Source organism: Hippopotamus amphibius, chromosome 3, assembly GCF_030028045.1.
Source record: "Hippopotamus amphibius kiboko isolate mHipAmp2 chromosome 3, mHipAmp2.hap2, whole genome shotgun sequence".
NCBI lineage: Eukaryota > Metazoa > Chordata > Mammalia > Artiodactyla > Hippopotamidae > Hippopotamus > Hippopotamus amphibius.
In genome coordinates, this window is record NC_080188.1 from 196036652 (window position 1) to 196055688 (window position 19037).

General features: G+C 40.2%; 1 protein-coding gene across 2 annotated transcripts in view; it reads left to right on the top strand.

The window, feature by feature from the left end:
- The window catches only part of PTPRC (protein tyrosine phosphatase receptor type C), a 118478-nt gene that overhangs the window by 33513 nt on the left and 65928 nt on the right, over positions 1 to 19037 (top strand). The gene's annotated exons all lie outside the window — the stretch shown is intronic.

Genomic DNA, 19037 nt, shown 5'->3' on the forward strand with positions numbered 1-19037 from the left:
TGAAGTGTTTCTTTTTACTAAACAAAAAGACACCATTTGGGCTGTTTCCTGTACAGAGGCAAAGCCTCACTCTCTCACCCTCAGTTTGTTATTTCGAGAAATGAGAGAGTTCATAATAGCCATTCTTCCAGTGATATTAAGGAATACAGTCTCTCATGGAAAATTTACAAAGTATGATGAAAGACTGCAGAAGAATATACTCGCAGAGTGAAATAAAATTTCTCCAGGAATAAGCCTTTTGTTTGTGATATATATATGTGTGTGTGTATGTATATATACCTATATATAAAACTTTGCTGGTAGTTTTTAAAAACCAAACCCAAATTTAAGAATTTTATAGTCAGGAGATGTTTATAATATAGTTTTCTCCAAACATTGCTTTAATTAATTTTCATACTATGGGTGAATTATGTAAACACATGGGAGCTAAAAACCCAAAAAAATAAGCTTCTTTGATTGATTAGTAGACTTTTGTGTATTCATTTGGTATACCATAAAGCTGCAATGAAAAACTTTTTAAAAAAAAATTATATTTACACATTTTCAACTGAATCCAAATTTATCTCCTTAAACCAGAGACGTTTATTTCCCTGCATTTGCTTATTCCTTACATGCAACAGAAATGACTCTGCCTCTTTGGCCTAAAGACCATATCCTCTTTCTTGGGTATCTGAAGCAGTATCTCAAACTCAGCATCACCTCCGTTAGGTGATGGGTACTGTGTCCACATCTATAAAAAGTTGTGAGTATGTTTTCAATAAAGACATTTAAGAATAAACTCACAAGAAGTGAGTAGGGGTTTTATAAATCAGTTTCATGTATTAAGTAGATGATTAGGTAAGCTTTATTGTATCTTTCAATCCTGAAATTTTATGATTCCTCAAACAGGGCACAATGTCCAATGTGGTCTTATTACTAGTGGCTGTTCACAGCATCTGCATTATAACTGCATGAAGACCAGGGCTGTGACAGCAAACATTGACCAAATGTGCTCCGAAAGTGCCTCAAATCTCAAAAATAATTCTATTTAAGAGTGAAGGAAAAGCTGCTTCATCTTTCTCAGGAACATAAAAATAAAACTTTTAAAAATAACCTTTAGTAGGGGAATGATTTTAGATTCCCAGAAAAGTTGCAAAGAGAGTTCCCATTTACTTTTCACTCAGCTTCCTCTAATTTTAACATTTTACATAACCACGGTCTGTTTGTCAAAACTGAGAAGTATTCAGATTTCACCAGTTTTTCCACCAATGTTCTTTTGCTGCTGCAGTGTCTAATGCAGAATACCATGCTAACTTTGCGCTAAGCCTCTTTAGTGTCCTCGGATCTGTGACAGTTCTTAAGTCTTTTCTTGTTTTTCATGATCTGGGAACTTTTGAAGAGTTACTGGTTGGATGTGGTTTTGTAGAACGGCTTTGAATTAGGGTTTGTCTGATCGGCCAATTGAATTGTGATGGTCTTTCTTGAATACAGATGCTAACTGTAAGTAATTTTCAAGGGACTTTTATTACTAAAACTAACTTCATTTAGGACTGAGTAATTTACAGTATTATACTCATAGGATGCTGTTTCATCCTCACAATGATGCTGAAGCCCGGGGTCCTGTGACTCCTAATGACATAGTTTCCTCTCTGCAGTGAGACTGTTAGCACAGTGATTTGTCCTCAGCTACATGGCATTGACCTCCCCTCTGTGAAATTACAGCACTGACCCCCTCACACAAATACCCGTGACTACAGATTTCCTTTGACAAACTTCCAACTGGTATTTGCTGTAGCCTTTCTGTAGCTGGTCACTTCCTGCTTCAGATTTGCATCCTTGGCAATGAAAACAGCTGCCTATTATTTGCAATGCTTACTGCGTACGTGAGGCTTTACATATCCCCAGTCTTCGCCACACCACTGGCCAGACAGGTCTTACCCACCCAGATTTTCGATAAGAAGGCAAAGCTCACTCTCAGGACCTACATCAAGGGGTGCGAGGCAGAGCCTCTGAGCCCCTCGCCTGGCTACCGTGGACGCGGGGGCATGCACTTGCCTGCATGGTCCTCCAGTGCACGCTTATTCGATTATGCTGCCTCCCAGCCCCGCGTGGGACATACACTGAAGAAATAGGGATCTGAGAGAGACAATGGCTTGGGACATATCTAGAGGAGCAGCAAGGGAGGGGAATGATGAGTATGAGTCAGAGCCTGAGCAGAGAGTGTCAGGATGCTTCGTAAAGGGAGGACTGGTTATCTATCTAGTTATCTGCCATTTCTACCATTGGAGGGAAGCGCCAAGTGATTTCAAGTATTTTCTCATTTTCCTAATTCTGCTATTTTATATTCCTCCTTTTTAAAAGGTGTGGCTATGTGTTCTAAGATAGTCAATGGGTCCATTGTTCTGATGTATTATAAATATGCCAGCACATTACAAAAGCATCCAAAAATTGAGGATGTTGTGTAACATGATGTTTACCTTCTAAAAACATAGCTGCTGTGTTCCTTTTTCTATTCTTTCAATCTTTGTCTCAAAATCAATTAGCAGAAAATATAGAGATTAAATGTACGTTTAGACAAATTTCTCTCACACACGATCACTATTAATTTTCTAATTACAAATAGAATAGATTCGTGACAATATAGACACAGAAATGTGTGAATTAGGTGGATAATAATGTAAATAATTAATGATACTTAATAGTTGATGTAATGATGTATGCATGTCTAGCCTCCTTTCCCTGTGCACATACCAAAGGGACTGTACTTAATTGAACAAAAGTTTTAATCGTCCCATATGCTGCAAGACCACGCTACCAGAATTCCCACTGTATTTCTGGAGACTCTGCAGTGTCCTCATTCGTTTGCATAATTCTTTAAAATAATCTATTAACAGTTATATAGCATGTGAATTTCACTTACCTATTTCTCTAATCTGAAAGCCTGATTTCAGTTATAAGAATTTTTTTCCAGTCACCCTTGGGAAGCTTCAGGTATTTCTCAATTCTACTCACTTTAGGAATATAGTAACTGTCGTTTTTTGACATGGAATTAATTTTTGTGAGAAACAAACGTCTAAATTTTAAAGAAAATGTAATTTTGTTGAGGTATGCGAGAGGCTGTGAAAGAGATATTTATTATAGGAAAAAAAAACCCCAACACTTTCTCACTAAATGGGCCTCAAATGTACCTTTATCTCATTCACATTTAATTTTCATTCTCTTAAAAAGTATATGCCATTGATAATATCTCATTAACAATAAGAATCTACCTTATTTTAGCTTCACCTTCCCCATCAGCTGGAATAGATTCTCATAAAGAGACAAAATGATTTAAAAAAAATGAAAATAAATCTATGATTCTCTCATGAGATTTCCCCTAAGAACTATCTCAGCCCAAGTATGGTTTTTGTTCTGTGATATTAAATAGCATACCGGGCCAAGATCTGGATTTCCTTTGTCATAGATCAGGCATAAAAATTATTTTACTCTCCCTGTAAATTAGCTATACATTATGAAAATATGTTAATGAAGTGATAATTCAAACCTACATGATCCTTTTTCCCGGGATGGTTTTATTACTACTAAAGGAAGGCAGGCATACCTATCCTATTTATTTTATATATATATACACATATTTGTATCTATCTATCATCTGTCTCTCTAATCTACAGATCTATATCTATGTCTTGATCTATATCATCTATATCTATACATGTTTTTGCCTGCCCCTCGCGGCTTGTGGGATCTCTGTTCCCTGATCAGGGATCGAACCCGTGCTCCCTGCAGTAGACGTGTGGAGTCCTAACCACTGGACAACCAGGGAAGTGCCCAGGCATCCCTACCCTTAATGGTGCCCCCACCACAGTGGCTGCCTTCTTGGGTCTGAAGTGGGTGGGCTGCTTTCCGCTGCCACTGCCGATTCCACCTAAAAGGATGAGGAAAGCATGCGAGAAACCCGACCCCAGAACTGTGCCGCTGCTCAGAGGAGCATCCCTGCCTCAGAAGCGAGGACGTGGACACTCTGTGAGGTTGACATTGCACCTTAATGTGGAAAGTGACTAAAAGACGTGGTTACAACGAGAAATAGACCAGTAACGACTCATTCAGGCCACTGCGCATCCACCCTCCAGAGCTGTAACTGCTGTTGTGTTTTTGATAACTTGATTTGGTCCAGCCCGAGGACTCGGGCCTACAGAAGCAGGTCCTGAGGCTTTAAAAGGATGACAGTTTTAACACAGCTTGAACCTCAGCCTACGGTGTTCCTTTGGCTTTAGGGAAGGCCTCAGCCAGTCAGTAAGGAAACAGTGAGCCTGATGAGAGGCTGGAGGGAGGACCTGCCTGTTTCCATCCAGCTGTGAAAAACGTTCTTTGTACAATTGTCAAACTTAAGATCCATGTCAGTGGGTGAGGGGTTCTGGGATCGTGTCCTGGGGTCGTGTTCGGGGTGATGGCCGGGAAGCGGAGGCCCAGTCGGCATGGCGCTGGTGTCCGATCACCTTTGGGAAGGATGATCTGGGACTCAGAACCGAAGGGACCCAGTGGTTCCAGTGCTTGCCCCGAGATGGAAATGGCAGATGATAGGCCATTGGGAAACCACATGTTTTTGAGGGCTGGTATCTTCATGGTCACTCAGAAGCCTTGCTTTGATAAAATTTCTTCAAAGCCCTCCACGGGAAGGCGGGATGCAAAGCACACCCAAGCTAAGAGCACATGGAATGCTATCTGCTGGGTATGTAAGTCAGACTCTTTCCTTTCTTGCCCGGCACATGCTGCAGTAGCCATAGAAAAGGTTTGCAAAAACTCAGAATTCAAGACAGTGGGCGCATATAGGTTCTTACCCAACTCATAATGAAAAAGAAAATGAGATTTTGTGTGCCAATTAAAGGACTAGATGGCTCAGCCCTGAGAGCATCTTAAAATAGTAGTTTTAACACCACTGGATTCCCGACTCTCATCTGAAAAGTATGGCCGTTGATGGCCACCAAGGGGAGAAGGCAGAGGGGTGGGTGGGTGTTACTGTATGAACGTGTATTCACCACCACCTGTGTGCTTGCTGTCCGTTGCACGAAGCCCTCTGTGAGTGTTACTCCCTCGAACCCTCCTGGGTACCTGTACAGACACCAGGTGTGGTGGTTCTGTCTCCACACACAAGGAGAACAAAGCTCGGAAATACTAATTCACCAGCACGAGGTCCTAACTGGCTGGGCTCGGATTCAAAGCCAGGTCAGTGTGAACACAATGCAACGCCCAGTTTGTTGCGGGCATAGTTTTGCATTTTGTTCTTCATTGCATGACATAAATAGAGATGTATATGAAAATTCGAAAGCACATGAAAATGACAAGAGGAACCACAATACCATTTCGTCGTATGAAATGAGGAATTACACACACCATATCTTACACTGAGTTTCAAAATCGTATTGCTTAATGCTGTGTTACCAGGTACAGAATATACTGAGACTAAAACCCAAGGTATTTATTATTTCCCTTCCATAAACCAGCCACTGTGACACACGCAAGCGATGATGATTCACCGGTGCCTTTAAGAAACCCAAACAGCCAACAAGTCGAATGCCCAAAGGTGATAATCATGGTGACAGTGACAAAAACAGTCATGACTGTCATTTATTTGAGCCCCTAACTGAGGAATGGCTCAGTGATTCCTTAAGGGCAAAGTGCACCTATTAAGTGCTTCACAAACATTGCCTTACCTAATAGCCATACAGCCGCATGAGCAGATATTGCAGATTGATGGGGGAAGAACTGATGTTCAGAGAGGGTAGGTCACTTTTCCAAGGTCACACAGCTAGAGAGTGGCAAATGGAGGTATTCAAAATCCCCTGTGCTGGTTCCAAACCTCTGTGATCTTAACTGGAACATTCCATGTAAAGAGATAACTAACTAGATAAGTCGGTTTATGAAGTGCATCCCCGTGACTGCAACACACTATCATTATTCTAAATGTTAGAAGACCTTAGGGGCCTGCGGGGACCAGGAAAATTGTCATGAAGTTGGAGTTTGAATCAAGTCTTGGGGATGGCTGTGAATCAGGGTCATGGAAAGAAGGAAAGAGACCCCAGACTGGGGTAAAATTAAACTGGAAGGGGGAGTGGAGACATGTGCTGAAACCCTATTGGGTGACATTAATTGCATTTGAACTGAATTTGAAAAGAAATAAGTGATTTCATTTAAGCATATTGATAGTGTTACTGGAAAGGCAATTTGGAGATGGATTGGGAAGGACTTTCAATAATAATAGTAAAGATTCTGGAGTCTTCTGCTAAAATATTTTAACAAGAACGAAGCACATCAGCACATTGTAAAAGTGGACTCATGGCAGTATCTAAAATGCATGGGAGGGGGGGAACTTCCCTGGCAGTTCAGTGGTTAAGACTCTGGGCTCTCAATGCAGGGGCCCAGGTTTGATCCCACATGCCGTGGCTAAAAAAATAAAATGCATGGGGAAGAGGGCAGCCACAGTTCTGAACTGAGTGTGAAGGTTGGTGAAATAGGACAGGATAAGTAGTCAGACTAGGGGAAAGAACGGGAAAGAGGAAAGAAGCCCAGACACCAGACATTAGATACCACCAACTACGTACCAAGTTTCGAGAATTAATGAGAAATGGGTGTTCTGAATCCTGTGCTCCCCGGAGGTGGCCTTAAAGAGTCAGTAACAATTGCAGGAGTTTTGGTGTCTGGTAGGCCTGGGATTGAGTTTTTGCTCTGTTTCTGACTCACTCTATATATTCATTTAATTCAGTTTATTCAAACTGTCAGCATCCTCATTTTCTCATTTATAAAACAAGTGTAATAACACTTACCCCACAGAGAGAGTCCTAGGAGAGTAGGTATTCCAAAAATGTTCCCTTTTACTTAAAGAGAGAGATGAAAAATTTCTTGACATGAAAAGCCACCAGAAACTGACCCAATATGAATCTTTATGAAAAGGTTCGATACAAATGATCTCATGGCCTTTTCCAGGATTGATAATTTATGGATGTTCATGTATTATTTTAATATATTCTATGTTATAAACTAATTATCTTTAGCTAAGACCAAAAACAGTTGGTAGAAAAACTCGGCATGGAAAGTGGTTACCAACCAGGGCTGAAGCCTGTCGGGTAAGGTGACAAAGGTAGCAAAGGCGCCTATACGTTTTTGTGTTCTCAGGCGTGACCTTTCAGGAGACTTCAAGTGTGATACTAAGGAAGTCACTTAACTTCTTGAGCTCAGAACGTTTGCTTGCAAAAGGTGTGATGTGGTATGTCGTAGTGGGAGAGTAACATTTGTAAGTGGTGATAAAGAGCTCTGTCCTTTGTGAAATATCTTCACCTCCACTCTGTTTGGTCATTTCATAATCTTGAGGTTAAAGGAGTGTGAATTCTATTTACAAATAAGCACGTTTGTCTTACTTTTCTCTTTGGAACCTGTTTCCTTCAAGTTGCATTATGTAATTAATGAATCCAGTTTCACTGTGCGCCCAAGAGAGGGTGACTTTTTACGTTATTGAAGAGAAGACTGGATTTCACTTTTTTTTTTTCACTAAAATATGATTTGCAAAAGCCTTTCAAAGCGAAGTGCTTCCAAGTACAGCAAGTCATCCTCCTCATCCTCAACCTTCTCTTTGAAGCACCTTTTCATTGAAACAAAAACAAATCATCCTGAAATTCAGTTTTGCTGCAGGGAGCTCATTGTCTTATCAGCCAGCTTCACCATAAACTAGAGAAGTTGTGGTTTAACCCGGAGATGGGGCTGCTGCCGCCGCTGCCATGGCAACCGCTGCACCATTTGCAAAGGCTTGTGCGCTTAACCGCACCAGCTACACCTCTTCCTTTCCTATAAAGACTCAGAATCAGAAAAACAGAAGTACCCCCAGGAGGAGAAACCACAAGGGCAGAAAAGCCACCAGTGCTGCTCTTAGCTGTGCAAACAGCCGTCTGGTGAGAAGAGCGTGTTGAAAACCTCTTCTATTTGAAAGGGGAGCTTTTCCCATTAGGCCCCGGTTCCTTTAATGGTTTTGAAAGTCAATCAAGTGTTTCTGGTCGGAGTTTTCAGCAAGGGGAAATGAGAAGAAGTTAGCAGCGCGTGTATCAGACTCTGCTTCTATTTCGCTTCCCTCTGGGCAGCCTCGGCGGACCTTCGGATCCTGTTTGTGAGACGGGAGACCAGCTGCTTAGGCGGACTCCCTACAACCTAGCGTGGATCTTCCGTTTATTTCTTATTATGTAGGATTTAGTTCACCAAAAAATAGTATAAGTTAGATTTCACTCCTGATTCGTTTTCAAAAGTCTGTAGTTGGTGCCACCAGTCATTGACTTTGACCTTGACACAGAAATGGAGCGATACGCAGCCCTTTCACCCAGCTTTCAGTTCTCACACCGTCCCCCCGCCACGCGGAGCCTAGCCGCCCTCTCTCTGCCTCACCCCACTTCTTTCAGGAGATGTAGGTTTGATCAGCACAGGCTTTTTTGTTTGTTTAGTTTTAAGGCATGCACGTTATAAGAGTAAACCATTTTCAGGCGTGTTCTATTTTTCCTTCCTTGAGGATTTGGGTAAAAATGCTGAAGGATAAGGTCCCAGCTTGGTTTTAGTTTGTCTCAGGTCTGTTTACATCCCTCCTGGCCAGATCCGCCTTTAAAACCAAACTCTTTTGCTATGAGCCCTTTAACCTTGCGTGTATTTATTTAATGAGACTTCATCTGTAAAAAAAGGACAATGCTGTCTACTTAATGGGGTTTCTGATTAAGTAAAGTAATGTGCACCTTTATTTATCATAGTGCCATTCACACCAGAGCTGGTTATTAAATAGCAAAAGCTATTAATAGTACAAAAGACACAAATAAAACAATTTCACCACTTGTGCAAACATCTTTTGATGACTCTGTATTTCTTTGATTATCATTTTAACCTATCCTAGAGGAAGCAAAGAGCTACAAACACATGCTTGCTAAGAGATCAGTACAATGAAAAAGGTTTTGCTCTCTGGGGGTGTAGTTTATAAATTTGGCATTCATCCCTGGATTTCAATAAAGGAAAACAGACTTTTTCGTAAGAAACAAAAAGACATTTGATACAGAAATAAACCTGCTCTGAGAAACGTTTTCTAAAGAGTCGATGCCTGGGGAAGTCTTTTCACCCGTGATTCTTAACCCTTGTCCCCTACCATCAGCACCATTCGAGCTCTAAGAAAATACCAGATCACAGAGCCCCGCACACCTCACATTTACTGAATCAGAATCTGCAGGTGGAGCCCCGGACTTTCAATCTGATTGAATCTGTATTTTTGGTGTATGTGTACAGTTACACATCACTGATACAACCCAGAGTCATGAGCTGTGTTCTCAAGACCCTGGGGTCCCTGGTCCTCATGTTCATGACACCATCTACAAAGTGTCCCTGGGAAAAAAATGGGCTTGTGGCAAATACTTTTGAGAGATTCTGAGTCAGACAAAGCTGCATGCATTTCTCTTTGCCTTGACTATATTAACACACTTTATATATCTCTCCAAGGGACATGTAGCATGAAATACTGCTGAAAAAATTTGACTAGGGGCCATTTTAAGACATTCGAGTCTGAATCAAAGACCCCAGGTTGGCCACCATCACCCAGGAAGTGATAATCTTGTTTTCCTCCCCACCCCCATGACTTACAGATACATATTTTAAGATAGAAAACAAGGCAAAGTGACCAATCATTTTTAGATTGTCATCTTGCACTTCTTAATTTTGTTATCTGTTAGTTAATCAAAATGACTGAAATTGATAACATGATGTTTCAAGCTAAATATGAAAGACATAAATGTAGTTTTAGAGCTGGATGTGTGTGTACTCACGTGCTCTCGTGTGAACAAGAATATTTGTGATGTTGCAATGACAGTTATTTGGGAGACAGCTAGCTATGATGACTGTATTTAAAAAGTAGGAATTTCAAAGTTCTATTCCACCCCAAGGCCTTGTACTTTTGCCCTGTTTATCCTCAACTCAGTTTTATAAAAGGATACCTTTCTTATTTGTGTTTTTCTGTGTGTGTGTGTGTGTGTGTGTGTGTGTGTGTGCATGAAAAGTTTACATAGGACTGTAACGTCTGTAGTAAAACCAGTCCTTTGCCCCCAGTCTACTCCCCATCCTCCATCTTTCCAGAAGCAAACATAAACACAAAGATATTTCACCATCTTTAAATGGTATTTTCTGTTGTTCTGCTGTTTCTTTTTTCTTTTTCCCCAAGATTTCAGCCGGTATCCATTGAACTTCCTTTCTTGTTCTTGAAATGTTGCTTTTTATACACCTTGTTTTGCTCTTGGATGCAGTGTTGTCTCATATCCCAGAAGATGAATTACAGTTGGTTTCAGAGGTTCATCTGCTGCTTGCACTGTCTTTTTTCTCCCAGGTCTGTCTTCTGTTTATCTTGGTCTCTGTGCTTCTTAAAGACTTTGGTCTATGTTTCTTGGAAGCCCATTGTATTTAAGAGGGAGGCCCCCCAAAATCTATGTTGAAATTCTGTGGTAATTGATGGAGCTTGTAAATCATGGGTCTTATTAAATTGCATGAGATTGGAAAGGCATTTAAACTCAAGGAGCCTTGGTTTCCTTATTGATCACAGGAGCTACATGTCAATAGATATTAAAATCCTATGCTCCTATACCAGTTGAATTGTCTAAAATTATTTTCTGGTCATAAGCAGCAACTGTTTTATTCACAGGACTCCAGGCAGTTATAACAATACAAGCACCATTTTAACACAAATTCTGCGTAAAGAATAAGAAAACTAGCATTGGACAGACTCCTTCACACCTACCATTTCTTAGGTGTGTGACTGAACAATTTACTAAGTTCCTTTAAGTCTCAGTTTCGTTCCCTATAAAATAGGAAAAATAATTGCTAACTCATTGACTTGCTGGGATGCTTAGGGGCAAAAACATGTAAAGAGGTTTGCGTAGTGTCTGATACATAACATTTCAGTACACTGTTGCTCTAACTATTGTATTTACTGATGGAGGGAAGGAAAGACCATTTCCTATGAATCTCAGAAATCCAGCTAATGCTTTGTTTGCTACTTGCATGAGGGTTTACTCCTAGATACTTAGTAATTTGATGTATTTGTAGGATTTGCTGTTTGTGGATCATTTAGCATATTTACAGAGTAAGTAAAGGTAGAACCCTTTTATTTTTATTTATCTGCTTTATAATTATTATGCCTTCATAGGCAACAAAAACCATACATATCTGTTTTAGTTGACCCGTATTTTTTGTCTTGATGTGCTTTTTCCATTTTTGTTTTGCCTTTATGTTTATGGAGGTCAGGTGTGCATTCTCAACCTTCAAAACATGTGACCATTCATTTGAGGCTAGATGCTGAAAATCAGCGTTTATTTCATCTCTTCTGTTTCGCCCTCTGTCCTTGTACTTTCCTTAGATTTGCCGAACTAGACAGTTTTAAATCCCTTTGGAAATGGCGTTCCGTTCCTTTTGAGGAAGTGGGGGGTCGGGGTGGTGGTGGTGATGGGAACGGTTGGTATTTAAAGCCCAAGCATATCTTTTGAAATGTCATTTTCACTCAATTGATTCCTAGTTTTTGCTGAAATCTCTGATGGGGGACTTAGGGGTGCAACTTCAAGGTAACTTTGATTTGCAATCACTTAAACATTTTGAGTTGTAAAAGAAACATATTGGGAAAGGTAAATTCAGTAACAAGACACATGTTAGAATAACACAGCTTTGAAGATCAAGTGGTCTGTTATCTGCATTTTCATTTGTTTAATGTACCTCATTGGTGCCGTGGGTGAGTCGCAGCAGCAGGGAACATGCTGGGAATGGATTTGCGGATTTTTGGTGCTATGGTGCCACCTACTGGAATATTTCTAAATAGTCCTTTGTCTAAAAAATGAAAACAGGCATTTTTGTACGTTTAAAAAAAAAGAGCAAATATTATCCCCAGAAAAGTCAGAGTCAAGGATGATCTATAGAAACACTAGATGCGTAACGGTGCCCTGTTTTATTGTATTTATTGGATGTGATGTGTGTGTAGAATCTAAGGGACCACTTGATGCAGTTCACACTGTGAGAAATCCTGATGCCGTCTTTCTGTCATGTCCTAAGCCTGTGTGCGCCTAACTCCCACAGCTGGATCACACATTTTTCCTTACCTGTTTTCCACACCCTCCCAGTGTTGTTCGCGTATAAAGTCTACACACATTGTAATGCTATTTATTTATTTTTCATCTTTATTGGCGTATAATTGCTTTACAGTGTTGTGTTAGTTTCTGCTGTACAACAAAGTGAATCAGCTGTATTTATACATATATCCCCATATCCCCTCCCTCTTGAGCCTCCCTCCCACCCTCCCCATCCCACCCCTCTAGGTTGTCACAAAGCACCGAGCTGATCTCCCTGTGCTCTGCAGCAACTTCCCACTAACCTATTTTACATTTGGTAGTGTGTATATGTCAAGGTTACTCTCTCACTACGTCCCAGCTTCCCCTTCCCCCCACGTCCTCAAGTCCGTTCTCTACATCTGCATCTTTATTCTTGCCCTGTCACTGGGTTCATCAGTACCATTTTTCTAAATTCCATACATATGTGTTAGCGTACGGTATTTGTTTTTCTCTTTCGGACTTACTTCACTCTGTATGACAGACTCTAGGTCCATCCACCTCACTGCAAATAACTCAGTTTTGTTCCTTTTTTATGGCTGAGTAACATTCCATTGTATATATATGTGCCACATCTTCTTTATCCATTCAGCTATGTATATTGATACAATCTCCTAATTTTAAATAGGTATTTGTTGTACATTAGTTATTAAGTGCTTTAGGCAGGTGTTTTACTTGCTCTTCCAGGCCTATTTGACTCCACTAACAGTAGGTAGTTGCTTTCTAGTCATGCATGAATTTGGGTATCGAGATAGCAGGGCTGTCCACCTACATCAGACAACAGAGGTAACCACATTAGCTCTGTTGGCCGGGCAGATCTTTCTGTGACCAAACTCAGCAGCCAACTGGGTAGATCGTGACAGAGTTAAATATCTCATACAACCTGTGTCATCAGGTCTATGGTTTAGTGATGATAATTCAGCGCAGTCCTGTCTGCCTGTGATTTTGCTAATGCTCTGATAATGTCTGAGGTATGAAATGCAATGGACACTTGAAATCGCTGCTTACATAATTTAGGAAGCATTCCAGAATGTGATGAGATGTCACCAAGTTATACAGACATTTGGTAATATTGTCTCCCTAGATATTTAAGTAACTTCAACCATCCTCTACTTTATCATGGTTTTTTTTTTTTTGTTTTTTTTTTTGCCACACCTGGGGGCTTGTGGGATCTTAGTTCCTGACCAGGGACTGAATTCAGGCCACGGCAGTGAACGTGCCAAGTCCTAACCCCTGGACAGCCAGGGAACTCCCATCCGTTGCTTTATCTTGTGTGGAGAGACGATGTCCACAGAAGTATCAGTCAGTGCACATTTGTGGAAAAGTCATCAGAGGATTAGGGGTGGAAATGCCCTTCAGATACTACTTAACCAGTAATTTCATGTATGTGTTCCTACGTTCCAAATTGTCATTAATTTTTTATGCTTTAAAAGTAATTGAAATATTTTTTAAAATGTATGTAATCTGGTGGATACGGCTTATTGACATGAAAGTGTCTGATCCAGTTGCATTGCTGTGGTGCCTGAATATTTTCTTAAAAGTGTTAGCTTAACTTTGGGAAGGGCTCACATTTGTAAAATTTTGTTTTAGAGTGCTTCTATCCTGTTTTGCGAGTGCCTAAATAATAGTCATGTGATTTATCATGTTGACTAGAAGAGTTACGGGGACTGCAGATCTGCTTACGGGGATTTTTTTTAAAGGACTTTTATTGAGATACAATTGACATACAATAAACTGTATATATTTAAAGTGTACAATTTGATATTTTTTTCTTATTAGTAATGTATATATGGCAATCCCAATCTCTCAATTCATCCCCTCCCTTCCCCACTTGGTGTCCATATGTTTGTTCTATACATCTGTTTCTCTATTTCCGCCTTGCAAACCGGTTGATCTGTACCATTTTTCTAGATTCCGCATATATGCATTAGTATAGAATGTTTGTTTTTCTCTTTCTGACTTATTTCACTCTGTATGACACTCTCTAGGTCCATCCTTGTCTCTACAAATGTCCCAATTTAGTTCCTTTTTACGGTTGAGTAATATTTCATTGTATATATGTACCACATCTTCTTTATCCATTCATCTGTTGATGGACATTTAGGTTGCTTCCATGACCTGGTTATTGTAAATAGTGCTGCAGTGAACTTTGGGGTGCATGTGTCTTTTTGAGTTATGGTTTTCTCTGGGTGTATGCCCAGTGCCTACAGGGATTTTGTGACCATGCGAACAAGCGATTTTAGTCTTACACTGAGTCTAAACTCTCATGCTGAAAGCTTAGAGTTTTCTTTCAAAAAGATGGAAGGCTGTGTGTCTCTATAAAGAAAATGAAATAAAACCTAAGCCTCTGAGTTTTAATGTAGTCTAAAAATCACCCAGTGGAAGAATTTAGAATCAGATTCTGAGATAAATGGCTAAAAAAAGAAAATGCACATTCAGTTCAAGAAACGTTTATGGGAAGTAAGGAGGAACTGAGGAGAAAGAAAGTGTGACCAGTGTTTAGATATTATGTTGTTTTCCACGGGTGCTGAATTGTGTTTCTTTGAAGGTTAAAGGATTTGGGGAAATCTTGGATATGGGACCATGATTAGACCAGAAATAGGTAGATATAAGTACAGAGATAAAAACATAGATAAATAGATACACAGATATGCTATTTCTCTATTCCCAAGCTCCAGGAGCCTCTTCATATCTAAATGAAAGGTGTGTGAGTTGTAATACTTTTGTTGATGTTACTGTTGTTTCGTTGACTTTCCTGTCGAAATACTCCTATGGTAAGTTAAATTGACACACCACTGAATTTTCTGCGGTGAAAATAGAGCACATGTAGAGCATTCATACATAGAGCATTCACTCAGCAAACTATAATTTAGTCTGAATGTCTATATTTAGCATCAGGTTTATTTTAGCCTTTGTAGCACTATGAGTCATTTACTCTGTGGTCTGAGCCTGATTAAGATGCTTTTTTTTTACTCAGCTTTTGAGCTTTTCATAAACACCAGTCTCTATGGAACCTAAAATACTGGCTCAAAGAATTTCCTGGCTGAAAGGTCAGATGGAGAGGAAAGACTAGGAGGCCAAGTTGATGGGGAAAGCAGGATGCTGGAGGGTGGAGAGATGGCCTGCGGAGTCACATGGGCTCGGGTCAAGCCCAGGCTAGCCTGGACCAGTCCTGAGAGCTCAGCCGAGACATCCATCTTCTCTAAGCTCCTGAGGGCTGCTGTGATGCTTCAGAAAGAAAATACAGCAAAGGGCATAGCGCACTGCCTGGTACTCAGTAAACACTCAATACACGTTAGCAATTAGTAATAAAATAATAATAAATAATTAGTAATAAAAATAATTAGTAATAAAATATTTAGTAATATAATATTAGTATTATATTTAGTAAAAAATTAGTAAAAATAATTAGTAATAAAATATTTCTGAAATGTTCTTTAAAAAGGACAAATGTCTATTATTTGTCTTCTTCATTTTGGTAACTTACCTTGCTCTCCTTTTCCAAACTTAGATTAAAATACTTGACAGTGTCTGTTTCCTTTAAAGAAATGCATTGCTTTCAAACCAGCTGGAATGAAATGAATATTGCCGGGGCATTTGACATGCATGTGGCCTGATGAGTAGTCACCTGGTTGGAAACATTCCTAGCCTATTTGTTCTAGTATTCATCGCTCTTAGGTGAAAAAAGAAATAGCTTCCTTATCATCCCATCAATTCCTTTCTCATGTCCACAAAATATGTGACAAATTATAATTCCTTATTATAAAATGCTCTGCGTCATTTGTGCCACATATTTGAGCTGCAGCACACGAATAGACCAGAACAATAGATTACCGCTGTCTGTGCAATTAGTGGTGAAGCTAGTAGGGTACCACTAAGATTTCTCTTTTCTCTGTCATCAGATTTACTTCTTGATTTCTCCTCTATATTAACTGAGTCCATCATTCAGGAAAAATTCAGTCTCCTTACCACAGTCTCTAATGTTCGCTCTTGGCTTTTGTCCCAAAGCTGTTTTTCTCAGGTCTGATTTCTCCCTTGCATTCACTCCTGCTCAAAGTCATTCCGCGATGACTTGTGGACCACATATCACACGCAAGACTCTTTGCTGTGTAGCCAAAGTGTCTTCTCTTCCTCCTCCTCCTCGTCTTGTATGATTCTTGCTGAACTCAGGTGGAAGGGATTTCATTTATTAGTCATAATAAAGAACATGTATGATTTACATGTCTTTGCAGACCACTGAAGATTAAATCTCTCTCTCCATCTATCTGTATGTCTTATGGGTTATGGGCTTTTCCAGGGAAAAGGACCATGTCTTCATCATGTTTGAAACCTGCCACTAATACCATGCCAGCCAAACAAGACATCTTTCTTGAACTTAACTGAATCAAATAAACCTGTCTGAAGTATCAAAGATTTAAGTGTTTATATGGAGAATGGGCATATCAAAATAGTTTTATGTATTTAAAAATTTACATATTTCTCAGATAAAGAAGAGAGGTATAGTCTATGAAATGTGTTCATACGCTTAAACCAACTTGAATATTTTGAATGTGGCAATATGCTAAATTCTTTACCAACAATTACCATGAGGTCTATTTTTCCTTCACTTAAACACAAGAGATGTTAGTTACTGATATGCTGATATTTCATTTCTCTTATTATTATTGTTTTTTACAAACCAACGCAATTCTGAGAACTTTATTTAGAAGGAAATAAGAATAAATGAGAGGAAAGGGAAGACTATTAAAAGGAAGATAAAAACTTAAAAAAATTCACTTTATATGGGAAAGAAAGATAAAAGCTGACTAACGAGCAGGGACAAAAATGCAAATAATGTAAATTTAAAACAATACTTAAGTGTGAGTGATTAAGAAGAAGTAGAATCAGCTATACTTCAATAAAATACTTTTTGAAAAAGAAAGAAAACAGAGAACTATGATGAGAAAATAAAGTATTTTATATATTTTAAACAATATATTTTAACAAACACATTTATATAATATATATTGTACATATATATGTGTATGTGTATATATATATATATATATATATATAAATACAAAAATACATTTTATTTTGAGGAATAAACCAGGGATCGTGGCTGAAGAATACTGGGTCTACACCTCTGATGGCGCTTCTGGGGGGGAGAGAGTTTTTTGAGATCGTCTTGTCCTCAGGAAATAAAACCTCAGTCCAGGAATCACCTTAGACACTGGCCCATCCATTCTTCCCTGTGATGCCTGCTGGCTTTTCGGCAGGTCAGCTGGCTGTCCTTTGCGGGAGAACGTGGGATGTCTTTGTGTCACAGCCCTTTGCTGAGACGGGGGACGTGCCCACGTCTCGTTCGGCGTGGACGCAGTCCAGTGGCGCCACGCGCGTGGAGCCGGTTTCCCCAGCATCCCCACCGACCCTCGTGCGTGCTCCAGTGACCGCGTCCGTCCTCATCTCAGTCGCCCTCAGTCACTTCCTTCTTGAAACACCCTTGGCTCTGGGCCCTTGCGGACGTCAGCCTCCCCGCTGCATGGAAGGCCGGGTGGCCTCTGCTTCGTCCTTCCCCCGGGGCGCCGGGGGACGTGGAACCATCCCCGCCGCAGCCGCCGGCTCCGTCTCCACACAGACCTGGGGCCGCAGCCCGGAGGTGGGCCTGAGCCCGGAGGTGCGCCCCGCGCTGCCTGCGCCTGCAGCCCACGCCGCTCAGCGTCTCCACGCGCGTGCTGAGCTCTCCTCTGCCACCGCTTTCCTTCCTTCCTTCGCTCGCTGAACGTGCCCGCAGTCTTCCCGCTGCAGCTCATGAAGATGCTCCGTTACCAGCCTGGATGTCTTCCCAGTTGCTCGTCCTCCTCCTTCCTCACATTCAAAGATTTACAAAGTCTTGATGACTACTTCTTGTTCCATAAGTCCCTGCCCACCCCCCCCCCCTTTTTCTTAAGTTGTGGGTACCATTTTCTTCATGTAGGACATCATCCTTCTCATATGCTTTTCTTTGTCTCCTCATTTTCCTGTTCCCAGCTTTGCCTTCTGATAATCTATTTTCCATTTCATAACAAGACTGATGGAAAGTTGAAATACTTCTCTGTTAGACCTCCCCTTAACACCTCTTGAGATGGCTAAAGCCTGTGAGATAATCCCAACTTCTTATTCCAGGACTAAGGTAGCTGTCCATAATCCTTTAGGCGACAGCCTAAATGTACCAAGAGATCCTCTCTAACACCTCCTCTGCCAGCCACCCACCAACTCTGGGAGTCTGAATTAGGTGTCTGTATCACATTTTTCTGTATCACATTTTCCTCTCGTCTGTCATCATATTGTACGGCTTTCTTACTTTTTCTCTTTCTTTTTTTCTTTCTCTCTCTCTTTCTGTCTCTTCCTTCCTTCCTTTCTTTCTTTTTCTTTCTTCCTTCCTTCCTTTCTTTTTCTTTCTTTCTTTCTTTCTTTCTTTCTTTCTTTCTTTCTTTCCTTCCTTCCTTCCTTCCTTCTTTCTTTCTTTCTTTCTTTCTTTCTTTCTTTCTTTCTTTCTTTCTTTCTTTCTTTCTTTCTTTCTTTCTTTCTTTCCCTTCCTTCTTTCCTCCCTCCCTTCTTTCCTCCCTCCCTCCCTTTCTTCCTTTCTTTCTGTCTATATCTCACACTGAACTAAGCTCATTGGGGGCAGATAATTTCTATATCTTGATCACATTTTATCCTAGAATGTGGCATAATGTCTAGAATATAGTAAGTACTCAATCAATAATCATCATCTCAATAAAGGAATGCCTTTGGGAAAAACTTTAAAGAAGTTTTTTCAAAGTCTTTTGCAGACTTGAAATTATTTCCAATAGCTCTCCATTTTTTCTATTGTTTTTATTTTACCTGAGGATTCAAAAACTAGTAGTACAGTTTTGACATACTTGGGCTTTGTAAACATGACATGAA